The sequence below is a fragment of the Sinohyriopsis cumingii genome, chromosome 8 (genome assembly GCF_028554795.1).
Source record: "Sinohyriopsis cumingii isolate HCF-2022 chromosome 8, ASM2855479v2, whole genome shotgun sequence".
Classification (NCBI taxonomy): domain Eukaryota; kingdom Metazoa; phylum Mollusca; class Bivalvia; order Unionida; family Unionidae; genus Sinohyriopsis; species Sinohyriopsis cumingii.
Window position 1 is genome coordinate 2,658,478 of NC_142968.1, and position 14,842 is coordinate 2,673,319.

Genomic DNA, 14,842 nt, shown 5'->3' on the forward strand with positions numbered 1-14,842 from the left:
TCGACACATGAACAGCATAAAAAAACTTTAAAAGTGACTGGTGTTTACTTCGGTCTAGCCTCAAATTAATATCAAATTGCATTGAGATGTGCCACGTGAGAACTAGGAAAATTGCACTATTTCTTTAACAGTAAAAATAGATACAAAGGTCGCACCAAAATATACAAGACATAATACTTATCAATCAGAACTTAAGGGCTTGATGTCTATATCAGATATATATATATATATATATATATATATATATATATATATATATATATATATATATATATATATATATATCTTAATGGCCAGAAACCGTCCCTTCTGGACCTCATTGTTCGCAGAGGAAACCCAGAACTCGTGGGGTTACTGACTTTGGTTTAGACGGGAGTTGTTGGTGGCATTTGCTTGTGATAAAGCTTTAGAAGTTTTAACAAATTTCTCGTTGGTTATATCTAGTTATAAAGGACAGAAAGGACTTAGTTATTATGCAATCAAAATGCTCACAGTACTCATCGCATCCAACTCAAAAAAGAATATTGCGGCCCTTTCGCCATATAGGTTTTAAAAGGAATTCCTTAGAAATTTATTCTAGCAAGACTTACGTCCCTTGAATACCTTTCTAAAACAATATTACAAATTCCTCATATAAATCTAATTGCTGTCACAATTCCTGCTTTATTGCTATCACCATCGTACTTTAATGAACTTTGAATTGAGTGACTATACTTATTTTGGAAGAAAAAAAATATTTTTAACGTCGACTACATTTCCCTGTCTGTTTGCGTCCAATCAGAGCAGTGTTTACATACATACATACATACATACATACATACATACATACATACATACATACATACATACATACATACATACATACATACTGTATGCATCCAATCAGAGCAATGTTTACATACACACATAACGTGTGCATCCAATCAGAGCAATGTTTACATACATACATAACGTGTGCAACGAGTCTGCCCTTTTTTTCCCCGATAGAGATTTAGAGTTTGCTTTATATCAGCTTCCTTCATGAGGTGGCAATGCTGTCTTCAGGAATGCCAATTCCTTCGTGAATGCCAATTCATTTTTATTGACTTGTATAGATCGATGGCTATTGTAGACATTGCGACAATTTTTGTACAAAGCACATCAGTAGTTTATTTTCAGGAAATTGAAGTTCATAGAAAGAAAATCCTCGTTTTTAAATACTTGTATTAACTGGTATATAACTTTTCAATTCAATACGTAAATCTTTGCTCCACATTATACGTGTCGGGTGGGCAAGAGAATGCCAGAGTAGTTCACATTTATTACAATTAAGGACATTCTGTGTATTTAAGCTGTAAAATTTTCTGAACAAAACTTAGAAACCAGGCCTGACCTGGAAACTAATTTAATTCTTTATTAAACTGATACTAACAAAATTATCGACTTGAAAGTGCTGGAGTAAGAAGCGAACTAAATGTTACTGATAATTTGTATCTCTTACATAAGTGATAATTTGTATCTCTTGCATAAGTGACAATTTGTACCTCTTACATAAGTGATAATTTGTATCTCTTACATAAGTGATAATGTGTATCTCTTACATAAGTGACAATTTGTACCTCTTACATAAGTGATAATGTGTATCTCTTGCAAAAGTGATAATTTGTATTTCTTACATAAGTGACAATTTGTACCTCTTACATAAGTGATAATGTGTATCTCTTGCATAAGTGATAATGTGTATCTCTTACATAAGTGATAATTTGTATCTCTTGCAAAAGTGATAATTTGTATTTCTTACATAAGTGACAATTTGTACCTCTTACATAAGTGATAATGTGTATCTCTTACATAAGTGATAATTTGTATTTCTTACATAAGTGATAATGTGTATCTCTTGCATAAGTAATAATTTGTATTTCTTACATAAGTGATAATGTGTATCTCTTACATAAGTGATAATTTGTATTTCTTACATAAGTGATAATGTGTATCTCTTGCATAAGTGATAATTTGTATTTCTTACATAAGTGACAATTTGTACCTCTTACATAAGTGATAATGTGTATCTCTTACACAAGTGATAATTTGTATTTCTTACATAAGTGACAATTTGTACCTCTTACATAAGTGATAATGTGTATCTCTTACATAAGTGATAATTTGTGTCTCTTACATAAGTAATAATTTGTACCTCTTACATAATTGATAATGTGTATCTCTTACATAAGTGATAATTTGTATCTCTTACATAAGTGATAGTCTGTATCTCTTACATAAGTGATAGTTTGTATCTCTTACATAAGTGATAATTTTGTATCTCTTACATAAGTGATAATTTGTATCTCTTACATAAGTGATAATTTGTATCTCTTACATAAGTGATAATTTGTATCTCTTACATAAGTGATAATTTTGTATCTCTTACATAAGTGATAATTTTGTATCTCTTACATAAGTGATAATTTGTACCTCTTACATAAGTGATAGTCTGTATCTCTTACATAAGTGATAATTTGTATCTCTTACATAAGTGATAATTTGTATCTCTTACATAAGTGATAATTTGTACCTCTTACATAAGTGATAATTTTGTATCTCTTACATAAGTGATAATTTGTATCTCTTACATAAGTGATAGTTTGTATCTGTTACATAAGTGATAATTTTGTATCTCTTACATAAGTGATAATTTGTTTCTCTTACATAAGTGATAGTTTGTATCTCTTATGTAAGTGATAATTTGTATCTCTTACGTAAGTGTGCGATGGCTGTATATGACATTAAATGTATCTTTGAAGAGAAGCGGAAGTGAGTGTCAGAATTCATGTGTCTGTTTATTCAAGCAGAATAATGGGAAAATCTCCTAATCTTTTAATTTCACACAGCAACAAGTTATCCGGTCACAAGTATATTTTCATTATCGTCCTTCATTGTGACGCTGTGACAACTGGTTTGTATCTAGATATAATAGGACATAATCAGGTCCGGTTCACCATGCTAGACTATCCAACCCATTTCCTCTACACTCCCGTGCCTTGTTAAAACTAGGTATAATTATGAACATGAACTGAGCACGCATAGGGAAAATATTTTAAAATAATTAGCTGCTTTACAAATATGTATCATGAGAAAGTAAAGAAAATCGGTACCGATCAATGCTTTCATCATCAAAAAGCAAATACAATCGGTACCAGTCAAGGCTTTCATCGTCAGAAAACAAATATAATCGGTACCAGTCAAGGCTTTCATCATCAGAAAACGATGTTAACCGGTACCGATCAAAGCCTCGATCATGTTTTGAGTCACACGCCACGACTTTTAGTTCAGAACCAAACAATCGAGAAGGTTATCATAAAACAATAAAGGGAATGAAAATCTATTTCAATTCCCAGAACATATGCAGTTTATTTATAAAGTGTGAAAAGCTGGCCACTGATTACGTTTCTCCTGTAGCAGCAGATATTCGGGAAGAGACGAACATAGGGAAGCCATTGCAAACATCATTTAAGTGACGATAATTCCAACGAAATAATGAACGGAGACAATTAAGACATCATTTTCAAGGACATGTGCGGAGCGCTATGGTATAAAGTATAAAGAGGTGAAAGAATCCGTTTGACTTAGAATATAAACCAAATCATGCGCTCATTCTGTGTTAATCATTCGTTAAAATATTCATTAGGATTCGGAAGTAAAACTGTCCGACATATAGTGAAACTTATTGGATAAAGGAAAACGATGTTCGTATTCATCAAATTTCCCCGAAACACTTTATTCCATGATGCAGTTTTTTTAAAGGATTTATTTAACTAGACTGTGTTTTGGAACATTTTATTCCATGGTGCTAATTATTTTTGGATTTATTTAACTAGACTGTGTTTTGGAACATTTTATTCCATGGTGCTAATTATTTTTTGGATTTATTTAACTAGACTGTGTTTTGGAACATTTTATTCCATGGTGCTAATTATTTTTGGATTTATTTAACTAGACTGTGTTTTGGGACATTTTATTCCATGGTGCTAATTATTTTTGGATTTATTTAACTAGACTGTGTTTTGGAACATTTTATTCCATGGTGCTAATTATTTTTGGATTTATTTAACTAGACTGTGTTTTGGAACATTTTATTCCATGATGCTAATTATTTTGGATTTATTTAACTAGACTGTGTTTTGGAACATTTTATTCCATGATGCTAATTATTTTTGGATTTATTTAACTAGACAATGTGTTTTGGAATATTAAATCACTGACTGGCTGAAAATAATAGCTTAATTTGTTCTGGAAGATGATCATGAACTGGAAAATTGTACACCATAGTTGGCTGGAACCTTCAAATATTTATGTATATTTATTTTGTCGCTATCGCATCACACGTACTACCAGATGCAAAACGGGGAGATCTCTACCGGCATTCATTTTTGTAGCGGGCACAATAATGGAGTCATTCTCATAAACGGGGTTGGACCAGGATAAAATACTTCCGGGTCAGTCAGTAACCTAAAAAGGCAAGAAAGTAATTTATATTTAAGTTTTCGGTCACAGGGCAATCTGTATGGTTGTTAACAGTGAAAAGATTTGCATTATGTCTCTACAATATGTCTCAGTACCAGACACAGTTAAACGGTATTGAACATTTGACAGTCTTTCCTTTAGTGTGTACGTCTATCCATATTTGAACACGTTCGTTGTATTTTGCCTCAACTATCCCTATAAATTAATCGAACTTTTCTGCCCGTAGATTAAAACAGATTTAAGTTTTCTTAAATATCCTTGCTTTCTCAAGTTTTCTTTCTAAAATCTAACAATTTTATTTTTAATTTCTCTACAAATAGAACTCACATGTTTACCACGTTAATAAAATGTGAAACGCTTATTTAAAATTTGCGTGTTTACCACGTTTATAAAATGTGAAACGCTTATTTAAAATTTGCCAATGTTTCTTTTTCCATTTTAAACAAAACTTTACAATTTACATCATATTTAACATAATGGTTTCTTTTGTTTTCAGCAAAGTCTGTTATATAAGTAAGATATAGTAAATCAAGTATTTGGTCTTTAGGGATTTTGTACCAAAATTGCACCTTTCTAAAAAAAAAAAAAACCATGATACAATTTCTAACAGTTGTCATGATACTACTTTGCCATAAAAATCAATCACATATTCTGAGTAAATTTGTAATATATATATATATATATATATATATATATATATATATATATATATATATATATATATATATATATATATATATATATATATATATATATATATATTGCGTTTAAGTTAAATGCGCCTGAAAATGAAAAGTCTAACAGAGGTCAGAAAAGATTAAAATGTTTTGAGGGCAGTACCCAGACAAATAGCTCACATCTGATTTTAGGTGTTTTCTTTCTATTTGAATTTTGAAGCTTAAAAGCCCGAAAATATCGATATTTATCATGAAATAATTGTGTTTGTGAAAATAATACGTGGCAGAAGTGCACATGCAAAGAAAGTTTGTGATACGATTGAAACATGTTTTGATTTTCCTAGAAACAGAACATTAAACCTGGTACACTTTGTGAATACGCTAGACTAGTAATTTTTAGTCGTGGAGTGTGCGATCTTTGATATTGGTATTATCACCCCTTGGACACTTGTTTTGACTGGAATGTTCTTATGTGGTCACCTTGGAAAACTGTATGCAAGGATGTAATGTATAGAAACATTAACTGTGTTCGGACTCCAAACGATTTGCGCAGTATACCACTTTCATCGTTTACAATGATTGCACCTGTTAAGATCATGATTAGAATGTAGACGTGTTTTGCGGCTAGCACCAAGACCGTCTAAAACTGTTTTAAAACATATCACATTACGGTCATGCAAATAGTGATGTGGTAACGGCGTTCCAATACTTTTTGCATTCACCATTGTCCGCCAACCCCCGAATCTGAGTAACAGTCGTTTCCTCACTTCTTTTTTTAGCGTTTTCTCAATTCTTTATCGCCTTCTCTCACTTCCTTATGTATTACTTGATCATTGATTATATTCAGACTAAGTTTAGTTCCGTACACAGCACTACTAAATGATGTTAACATTTCATGGTGATTCTAATGGATCAATTAGTTGTCAGACAGACAGTTGTGTTGTTATGCGTTTAACGCCATTTTCAGAAGAGTATAGGCTATACATGGCGGTAATACATATGGTGGAGGAAGAACCCGGAGAACAAAAAAAAAAAAAAAAAAAAAAAAAAAAATACGGAAGAGCTACATACCCACGCTTCTAACAGCGCAAAATATTGGTAATTTTGCTTCTCATTTAACCTTCATATCTCTACTTAATTGCAGCATCAGGAATTAGACCATTAAACATCAACCATATCGGCTTATTAGGTAAAATCATCGCTGCTAATTTACATGTTGCATGACGTCGTTATTTATACGCTAGAATTAACGCAATACATTGATCAGTCGGAGTCCTTATAATAGGAGCTTATCATGAAATCGTCTGGATTTGTGTCATGGTTTCCCAACAAACTTAATTTTTTAAATCTTGCTTTAATTTGAAAAATTGGTATCTAATTGTATGGTAATTATGGTTAATTAAATTATCATTATGATCATCAGCACAAAATTATCAAGTGACGCAATGAAGCACGGAGGCTTCTAATGATACGTGGTATAGTTCTGCATTCTACAGGTAGCACATAAACCAGAAACAATCCGAAGTAATCCGAATCAGTTACATATATTCAAGGTTATCGTTTGTTTTACAGCAATACTTTGTGTTGCTTAGAATTATTCAGTGACGCTCGCTTATTTTAAATTTAAATGTTTATTTTATTTTTTTGAGGAAATGCGAAATATAAGTAGTCATATCTAGTAAATATACCTTTTTTCCAGCGTTTGTATCGTTTTTAACATTCTTATATTTCTTGATAATATACCAAGTCGAATATAAAGAAACGTTGAGACAGTTTTTAAAGTACTGTTCCACCTTATCGAGCTAGAGTCAAAGGAATGGTGCAACAGATGAGAAGGAGATCAAATATATCATAAAAAGCCACAAAAGTCTCATAAGAGATAATTATTAGCCAAACGTAAAGGCTGATGCCAGCTCTATATTTATAGCTTGAAGCCTTCAAATCATTCCCCAAGGATGTAATTATCTAAAGAAACAGCTAAAGGAAGTGACGTCAAAATGTGTTATTGTTTTGACACTTTGCTGTAATTATCAGTTACATTAATTCAATGGATCCTTAATCCGTCTAACACAAGCATCATAAACTGAGCTGAATCGTCTAAGGATGCCGATAGTACGATATTGCCCCATATTTTACTGAGCTGTTTCAATGTTTTCAGCAATATTGTGTTTTGATGGACTTGATTGACTGTAAACCAATAAATATAGCCGAGATAAGTTTGCAAATTCAAAATCTCTCTTATATAATTTCACGATATATATATATATATATATATATATATATATATATATATATATATATATATATATATATATATATATATAAACAAGAACTACTAGTTATTGTTCTTTAATTGATATAGTTTTTCTTTCAAAATTGGTATGGTAATTTAATACCTCGTACGAATGACACACGAATGTTATTTTCAATACCGACCTAAGCCTCTGAAAATTTTAATCAATTGATATTTGTTTGCATACCATATGCCACGAGCAATAAATGTACATCAAATGTATTTATATTTCATTAAAACACACAATCTTACATTCTGTCAACAAATGAGTCTGGTATTCAGTGTAAGTTACAAGAGGTGTTACGAACTCCATTTTTTTATAATTTCCACAGCAGATAGAAAAACCTGATTATAAAATATTCGATGCAGATTGCACGAATAAACGTTTCTAAAGAGAGGGTATTTTGGCATGATAGTAAGCAGGATTTGTAATGCACTATTTGCTGTATCTATGTACTTTTTAACCGTTAGATATAACAATGGGCAGCGTTTTGATTTTTCCGTGGACACACACACGTGTTATCAAAGTTCGATTTGACTGCAAAAAAAAAAAAAAAATCAACTGCGATACCAGAAAGAAAACAGAGGATAATACTAATAAAGGTCACACAGACCCTAGTTTGTTTAGAAAAACCATCCCTACATGTACATATAAACACTAGTTTGTGTAGAAAAACCATCCCTACATATACATATAAACACTAGTTTGTGTAGAAAAACCATCCCTACATGTACATATAAACACTAGTTTGTGTAGAAAAACCATCCCAACATGTACATATAAACACTAGTTTGTGTAGAAAAACCATCCCTACATGTACATATAAACACTAGTTTGTGTAGAAAAACCATCCCTACATGTACATATAACACTAGTTTGTGTAGAAAAACCATCCCAACATGTACATATAAACACTAGTTTGTGTAACAAAACCATCCCAACATGTACATATAAACATTAGTTTGTGTAGAAAAACCATCCCTACATATACATATAAACACTAGTTTGTGTAACAAAACCATCCCAACATGTACATATAAACATTAGTTTGTGTAGCAAAACCATCCCAACATGTACATATAAACACTAGTTTGTGTAGCAAAACCATCCCAGCATGTACATATAAACACAAGTTCATTTAACAAAACCATCCTTACATGTATATATATATAAACACTAATTCGTGTAGAAAAAACATCCCTACATGTACATATAAACACTAGTTTTTGTAACAAAACCATCCCAACATGTACAAATAAACACTAGTTTGTGTAACAAAACCATCCCAACATGTACATATGAACACTAGTTTGTGTAAAAACATCTACCTAACATGTACTCACAGACGCTAGTTTGTGTAGCATAACGTGTACGCATTTGTGATCACAGTAAACAAAAGCACTGGGCAATCAACAATAGTTCACATTATGGCCGCAAAAGCCCAAAGCAAATGGAAGCAATTTACGATTGTATAGCTTATGCAGTTACGTAAAACTCAGATAAATTTTAATTCGTACTCTACGGAGATTCGAACCCATCGCCTTGCCTGCACGTATCAGTCCATATTCCATCACCACTAAGCATAAATGATGTTACTGGGTCGGTGGTATATGCGGTCACGCGTATCAGGGACACTCGCATGGCGACCTAGTAATTATTCTAATCTATTCGTACTTTAGAACTTAGAATTAAAACACCTCTATTATAGTATTATTTGTATTAAATCGTTTTCTTTTCTAGTTGTATTATCCTGTAGAATCTTGGGGTAGCGCTTTCCGTTCTGTTTGGTATATATTTGTAATTCTCTATAATTAATCCCCAATACCTCGAGTTATTTCGTTGAATCCCGGAATGACTGTGTATATAGATGTTAATTCGGTCTGTGCAGTTTGGTAGGAGTAATCAGTAGAACAAACAGCACTGACCCTGATCTACAGGCGCATTATGCAGGCCCGGCCCTAGGATGTGCGGGGCCTCCAAGCCACAAAAAATAGCATTGCGGAGTTGATTTCCTGAAAGTGCGGGGCCCAAGGCGGTTGCCTCCTTCGCCTTGCCCTAGGACCTGGCCTGGCATTATGCTACCGCAGAACAGGATCTTTTTTGTTTTGAAATTTGACTAAACTTATAAGCGAGTGTATACGGTGCTTGTCGGACTTAGATAATACGTAATAATCTATTTCAAAGACGACTGCGTCAGAAAGTAACACGAATGAAGTGTAAATGTGTAGAATCCTAAAAAGTGCAATACACATGAAAAAGAAACGTAATTAGTACCAGTAAGTAGGTGGTTTTGTACCATCCTCTCTAAATATCTTATTAATTGAATGCATTTCATTCCAGACTAATTACTTTCCTGAGTAGATCCCTTAATTCCTCACGGAACTTCTTTAAAGAAAAAAAAAATGGCTACAAGAAAGTCCCAGCTTCCTAAAAAAATGTTACACACGACCAAAGGGAACGTTTGTAATCTTGACGTACCAATGCATATCTTGAAATTTGTCTAACTCTTTCATATATATATATATATATATATATATATATATATATATATATATATATATATATATATATCGTAAAAATGGAACGGAAACGCATATATGTTTAGACCTATTATAAGATATACAATAAATGTACGCTGATAATTGGTAAGTAGTATGTAAAAGTCTCGTAATTAATAGTATGTAAAAGTCTCGTAATTAATAGTATGTAAAAGTCTCGAAATGAATAGTATGTAAAAGTCTCGAAATGAATAGTATGTAAAAGTCTCGAAATGAATAGTATGTAAAAGTCTCGAAATGAATAGTATGTAAAAGTCTCGAAATGAATAGTATGTAAAAGTCTCGAAATGAATAGTATGTAAAAGTCTTGTAATTAATAGTATGTAAAAGTCTCGTAATTAATAGTATGTAAAAGTCTCGTAATTAATAGTATGTAAAAGTCTCGAAATCAATAGCATGTAAAAATCTCAAAATCAATAGTATGTAAAAGTCTCGAAATGAATAGTATGTAAAAGTCTCGAAATGAATAGCATGTAAAAATCTCGAAATCAATAGTATGTAAAAGTCTCGAAATCAATAGTATGTAAAAGTCTCGAAATCAATAGCATGTAAAAGTCTCGAAATAAATAGTATGTAAAAGTCTCGAAGTTATATGCGTAAGACTTGAAGTAGCCAAAAAATATGTTCTTAACTCCTCTATTCTCAAACAGAGTAACCTATCTGAAAATATCAAATCGGAAAGCAAATTTCTCATATCTAAAACACATATATCCCCAGGAAAAATAACGTTCTCTCTTTTTATCTGTATTATATATTATAGTACTCATACGAAGATCGGAAACCAATGTAGCGATTTAAAAAAAAACCAGTACGACAATCTGATAGGCAATACTTGAGGTGGGTTATGAGCATAAAGTGTATATAATTATATTTTCATGTCCACTCAATACACAGTTCAAAAGCACCCAATATACAGCTCAAAGACACAATCTTAAACGTTGTTTTAACGAAATACACGTTCCGATCTCTACAAACAGGCACATCTGAACTTGCACCTGGGCAAAACTGGAATCTCCATAATTGTTTCAAACGTACTTTAAAGGTGAAGCGTTTCATCTAATGTTTCTTCATTAAGTTCTAAATATGAAGGGATTGATGTTATTATCAATATTGCTATTCATCACAATGTATAATGATCAATTCATAGCGATATAAACGTATTACATATTAAACGAAATGCCTTCCGAAGTTTGGTAACATCATTGCTCACTTACCTTGGATATCTCTCTTTTTCCCTCCCTTTTCTGGAAGTAATATTCTTTAATTATCAGCACACCTAATTTGATTCTATTCTTTTTCTTCTGCCGCTTGTCACGTTCAGTTAATTTGTACCACTGTATTCGTATGGAGAAGGGCTTATCTAATTTTGTGAGAACTTGTTGCCCGACTCCATTTGCATAATTTAGCAAATACAAGATGTTTAAACCAAATGAGGAAGAGAAATACTGCTCAGAACTTCTTAGCTGCTCATTCCGTATTATTTGTTTCAGTGCTCTATAGAGAACCAATTCTTTGCTTAAACTGCGCTATATATATATATATATATATATATATATATATATATATATATATATATATATATATATATATATATATATATTTCTTGCTCCTAATACTAACTAGAATTATCGTTATTATTATTATTATTATTATTATTATTATTATTAGTAGTAGTAGTAGTAGTAGTAGTAGTATTAGTATTGCACTGCACATTAAATCAAATACAACGCTTATATTAATCCATGTCGATATATACGGCATTACAAAGTTTAAAGAATAACATGTAAAATAAACAAATGATAGCTTTATTTCCAAAACTGCTCCCTGGAAAGCAGTGTCTCGTCTATGAATTGCATGATGATTAACCCTTCGCAGACAATAGTGGGGTTCGTATAGCTTTTTCTCAAACACATGTTGGTAATATTTAGACACACCGGAGTAACGATGCAGTTCAATGCAGGAAATAATGTACAAGATATTTCGTTTTGTAGGACCTTAAACGCAACATCATGTTATATCAGATGGGTACAGCGACTGAAGAAAAGTTGTCAATCTTCTAACAGGAGAGACAAAAAGTATACCCTCCACAAATTGGATAAACCAGACTAAGGACTTAATAGATGAAACTCCGTCATACGATATTACATAATGGATATGTAAGACATGTATTCGGTCAATGCTCCGTGACAACTTAGACCTGTGTTAGAAATTCGACTATATTTTCTTCCATTTAAAACTTCAAAAAGGAAATATAAGACATATTAGAACCATGCCTTGCGGAAACATTATATTGGAATTATGGACATGGCACTGTCCTGTGCCATATTCTATAGATGTTTTTCAAAGAAAATTTTCGAATGCCTATGTTTTCGAAAAAGCTCTTCGAATGCCATTGCATATATCATATCATTAGTTGGATATTATCAAAACGTTATGAATTTTAATATTCTCGCGAACAGATCAGACAATTCATGTGAAAAGAGTAATTTGGTTACCACGTTTTGTTTCATCCATTCTCTACCTTATACTGAACTGTGAGAGACATGTTCTGTTCGGTCCGACAGATGCTGGTAGTCTGTGTTATATTTGCACTTGGTTTACATGTGTAAATCGGTGCACGCAGATCAAAGCAGTTTTTTTATTAAAAAAGTATTTGAATATGCCTCGTACTTAATGATCAAATTAGTAAATCTATTACTAGCATGCTAGCACGCAGATTTGCATTTTGGACGATGATACGTAGTGGAATTATATTCTAAAAAGTTTCTTTAAATCATGAAAAAAAAAATCGGCATTTTTGATTGCCTAACACATGCACATCGAAACTATTTATTTATACAACCTATCAACGATTGCTGTCCTCTCTGTATGAAGACACGAATGATATTATTTTTGTGATTGCAACTGTGATGAATTCCAAGATTCCAGTTTTGAATTGATATCGCAGTGAAGCTGACTCGGCAACTTCTGTATGAATTGCGTGACACTCACATATTTATTACATACAGCATCTCACATAATGTACCATAGAATGATATTGGACATAACATCCAATGTGAGGAACATAACATTTCTTCCAAGTATTTTTGAAAACAAAATTTTTGATTCAGAGTATCAAAACCATCACGTGACATTTGCATGGTAGTTGTTTATTATCATGTGTTTTATCGTAGGTAAAATGAACCATAGAAATAATTCAAGTTATGTAAAAGTCAACGTATTTCTTCATTTCAGTGCTAATATCATTATTAGTCAATAATCTTCAAAGATTATTTCATTTCAGTTAAGAACGTAGTGTTGTTGTACAGTACAACGTGGCCGTTAGCGTAAAAACTCACGTCTGTTGTCAAATTGATAAAACAAGACTTTTTCATAAAATACAAAAATGCGCTATATAAACTTCCCTAAAAGACTTGTACAAATTAATAAACAATGACTTACCTTTACAGATCTAATCCTAGGTCGAAATCACCAGATTATTATACTGTCCGTGTATTAAAACAGAACTTTTGCTATCTGCCCAATATGTCTGTCTGATAGAGTTGGAAAGCTGCAGTTGTTCATGTGCAGAACGCATCGAGACTGCGATTGAGGACCAGTCTCCGGGCCATGTAATGGCGAGTGTATTGATCATCAGTGTGCATCACCAGAGAGCGTCGTACTGCTTGTTATCAGCTTCATGAGCAACTCAGTAAAGTAGCGATTCAGGGATACGAGTTCTGTGGTTTAGTGAGAGTGAGAAAAGAACTAATAGTTTGCAGCATTAAATCCGAGTGAACTAGTTGCGAAGGAGTATGGTAGGCTTTTTTGTTAAACGGTTGCCGTTATGTCTTTTTCCGAACTCGATATTTCCTTGGAAAACGGCATGAAAGCAGCAGCCAAATCAAAGAAGAAGAGTTTATGCGATATAAGACGACATTTATTATTTTTTGATAATGACGATAATGAAACAATACCGGAGTAAAGGTAGTAAAGAATATTCTCTGCATTTAAAAACCACTCTCCTCACAAAACAAGATATATCACCGTAATTGTGTTGCCAGTTAAATAAGAATGGCCTATTCTTACGCCAGTTTCGGAAACTAAAATGATTTACACTTTACTTAAATATTCTTTCTTGGGCATGTAACTTTAAACAACTACAAACAAATCATTTAATTCAACTAATAAACCTTTTACAAAATGAATGAACCGCTCCGGTGGCCTAGTGGTTCGAGCGTCCGCCCCGGATGCGGGATGTCGTGGGTTTGATCCCCGGCCGAGTAATATAAAAGACTTATAAAAATGGTACTAACAGCCGCCTCGCTTGGGTTGGCCTGGTGTAAGGATAATGTGACTGGGTGGGACATCATACTACATGTCTGTGGCATGGTGCCCCAGTGCTAGACATCACTATAAACTGTCACACTGCAGACATTGTAGCGATATGACTGAAAAATTGTTAAAGCTACGTTTAAAATCCAAATCACACACACACACACACACACATACAGTTTGTGTAATATTACTGCATGTTACATATTGCGGTTATTATATATTATATATTTATATTTTTAAAGCTACGTTAAAAATCCAAATCACACACACACACACACACACACACACACACACACACACGCACACACACTGAACGTTAACTCAGCTGTAGAAAGCCTTTGCTGAGGATACGCAAATCATCTTCACTTACCATGTACAACATAAATTCCGACAAGGGTGATTTTTACAATGAACTGTTGATACAACTTTCTGATATTATTTTCACATTTATTTTTGTCATCCACCCATCTATTCATCCATCCATCCATCCATACAC

The 14,842-nt window shown here is 32.7% G+C and overlaps 1 protein-coding gene across 7 annotated transcripts in view; it reads right to left on the reverse strand.

Moving 5' to 3' along the window:
* Nucleotides 1-13,744, reverse strand: part of LOC149792858 (sex peptide receptor-like) — a 211,740-nt gene extending 197,996 nt beyond the window's left edge. For all 7 annotated transcript variants that reach the window (XM_089966644.1, XM_089966641.1, XM_089966636.1 and 4 more), the window contains exon 1: nucleotides 13,471-13,744. The gene's annotated coding sequence lies outside the window, so the exon portion shown is untranslated. The remainder of the gene's footprint in view (nucleotides 1-13,470) is intronic.
* Between the last annotated feature and the right edge of the window lie 1,098 nt (nucleotides 13,745-14,842).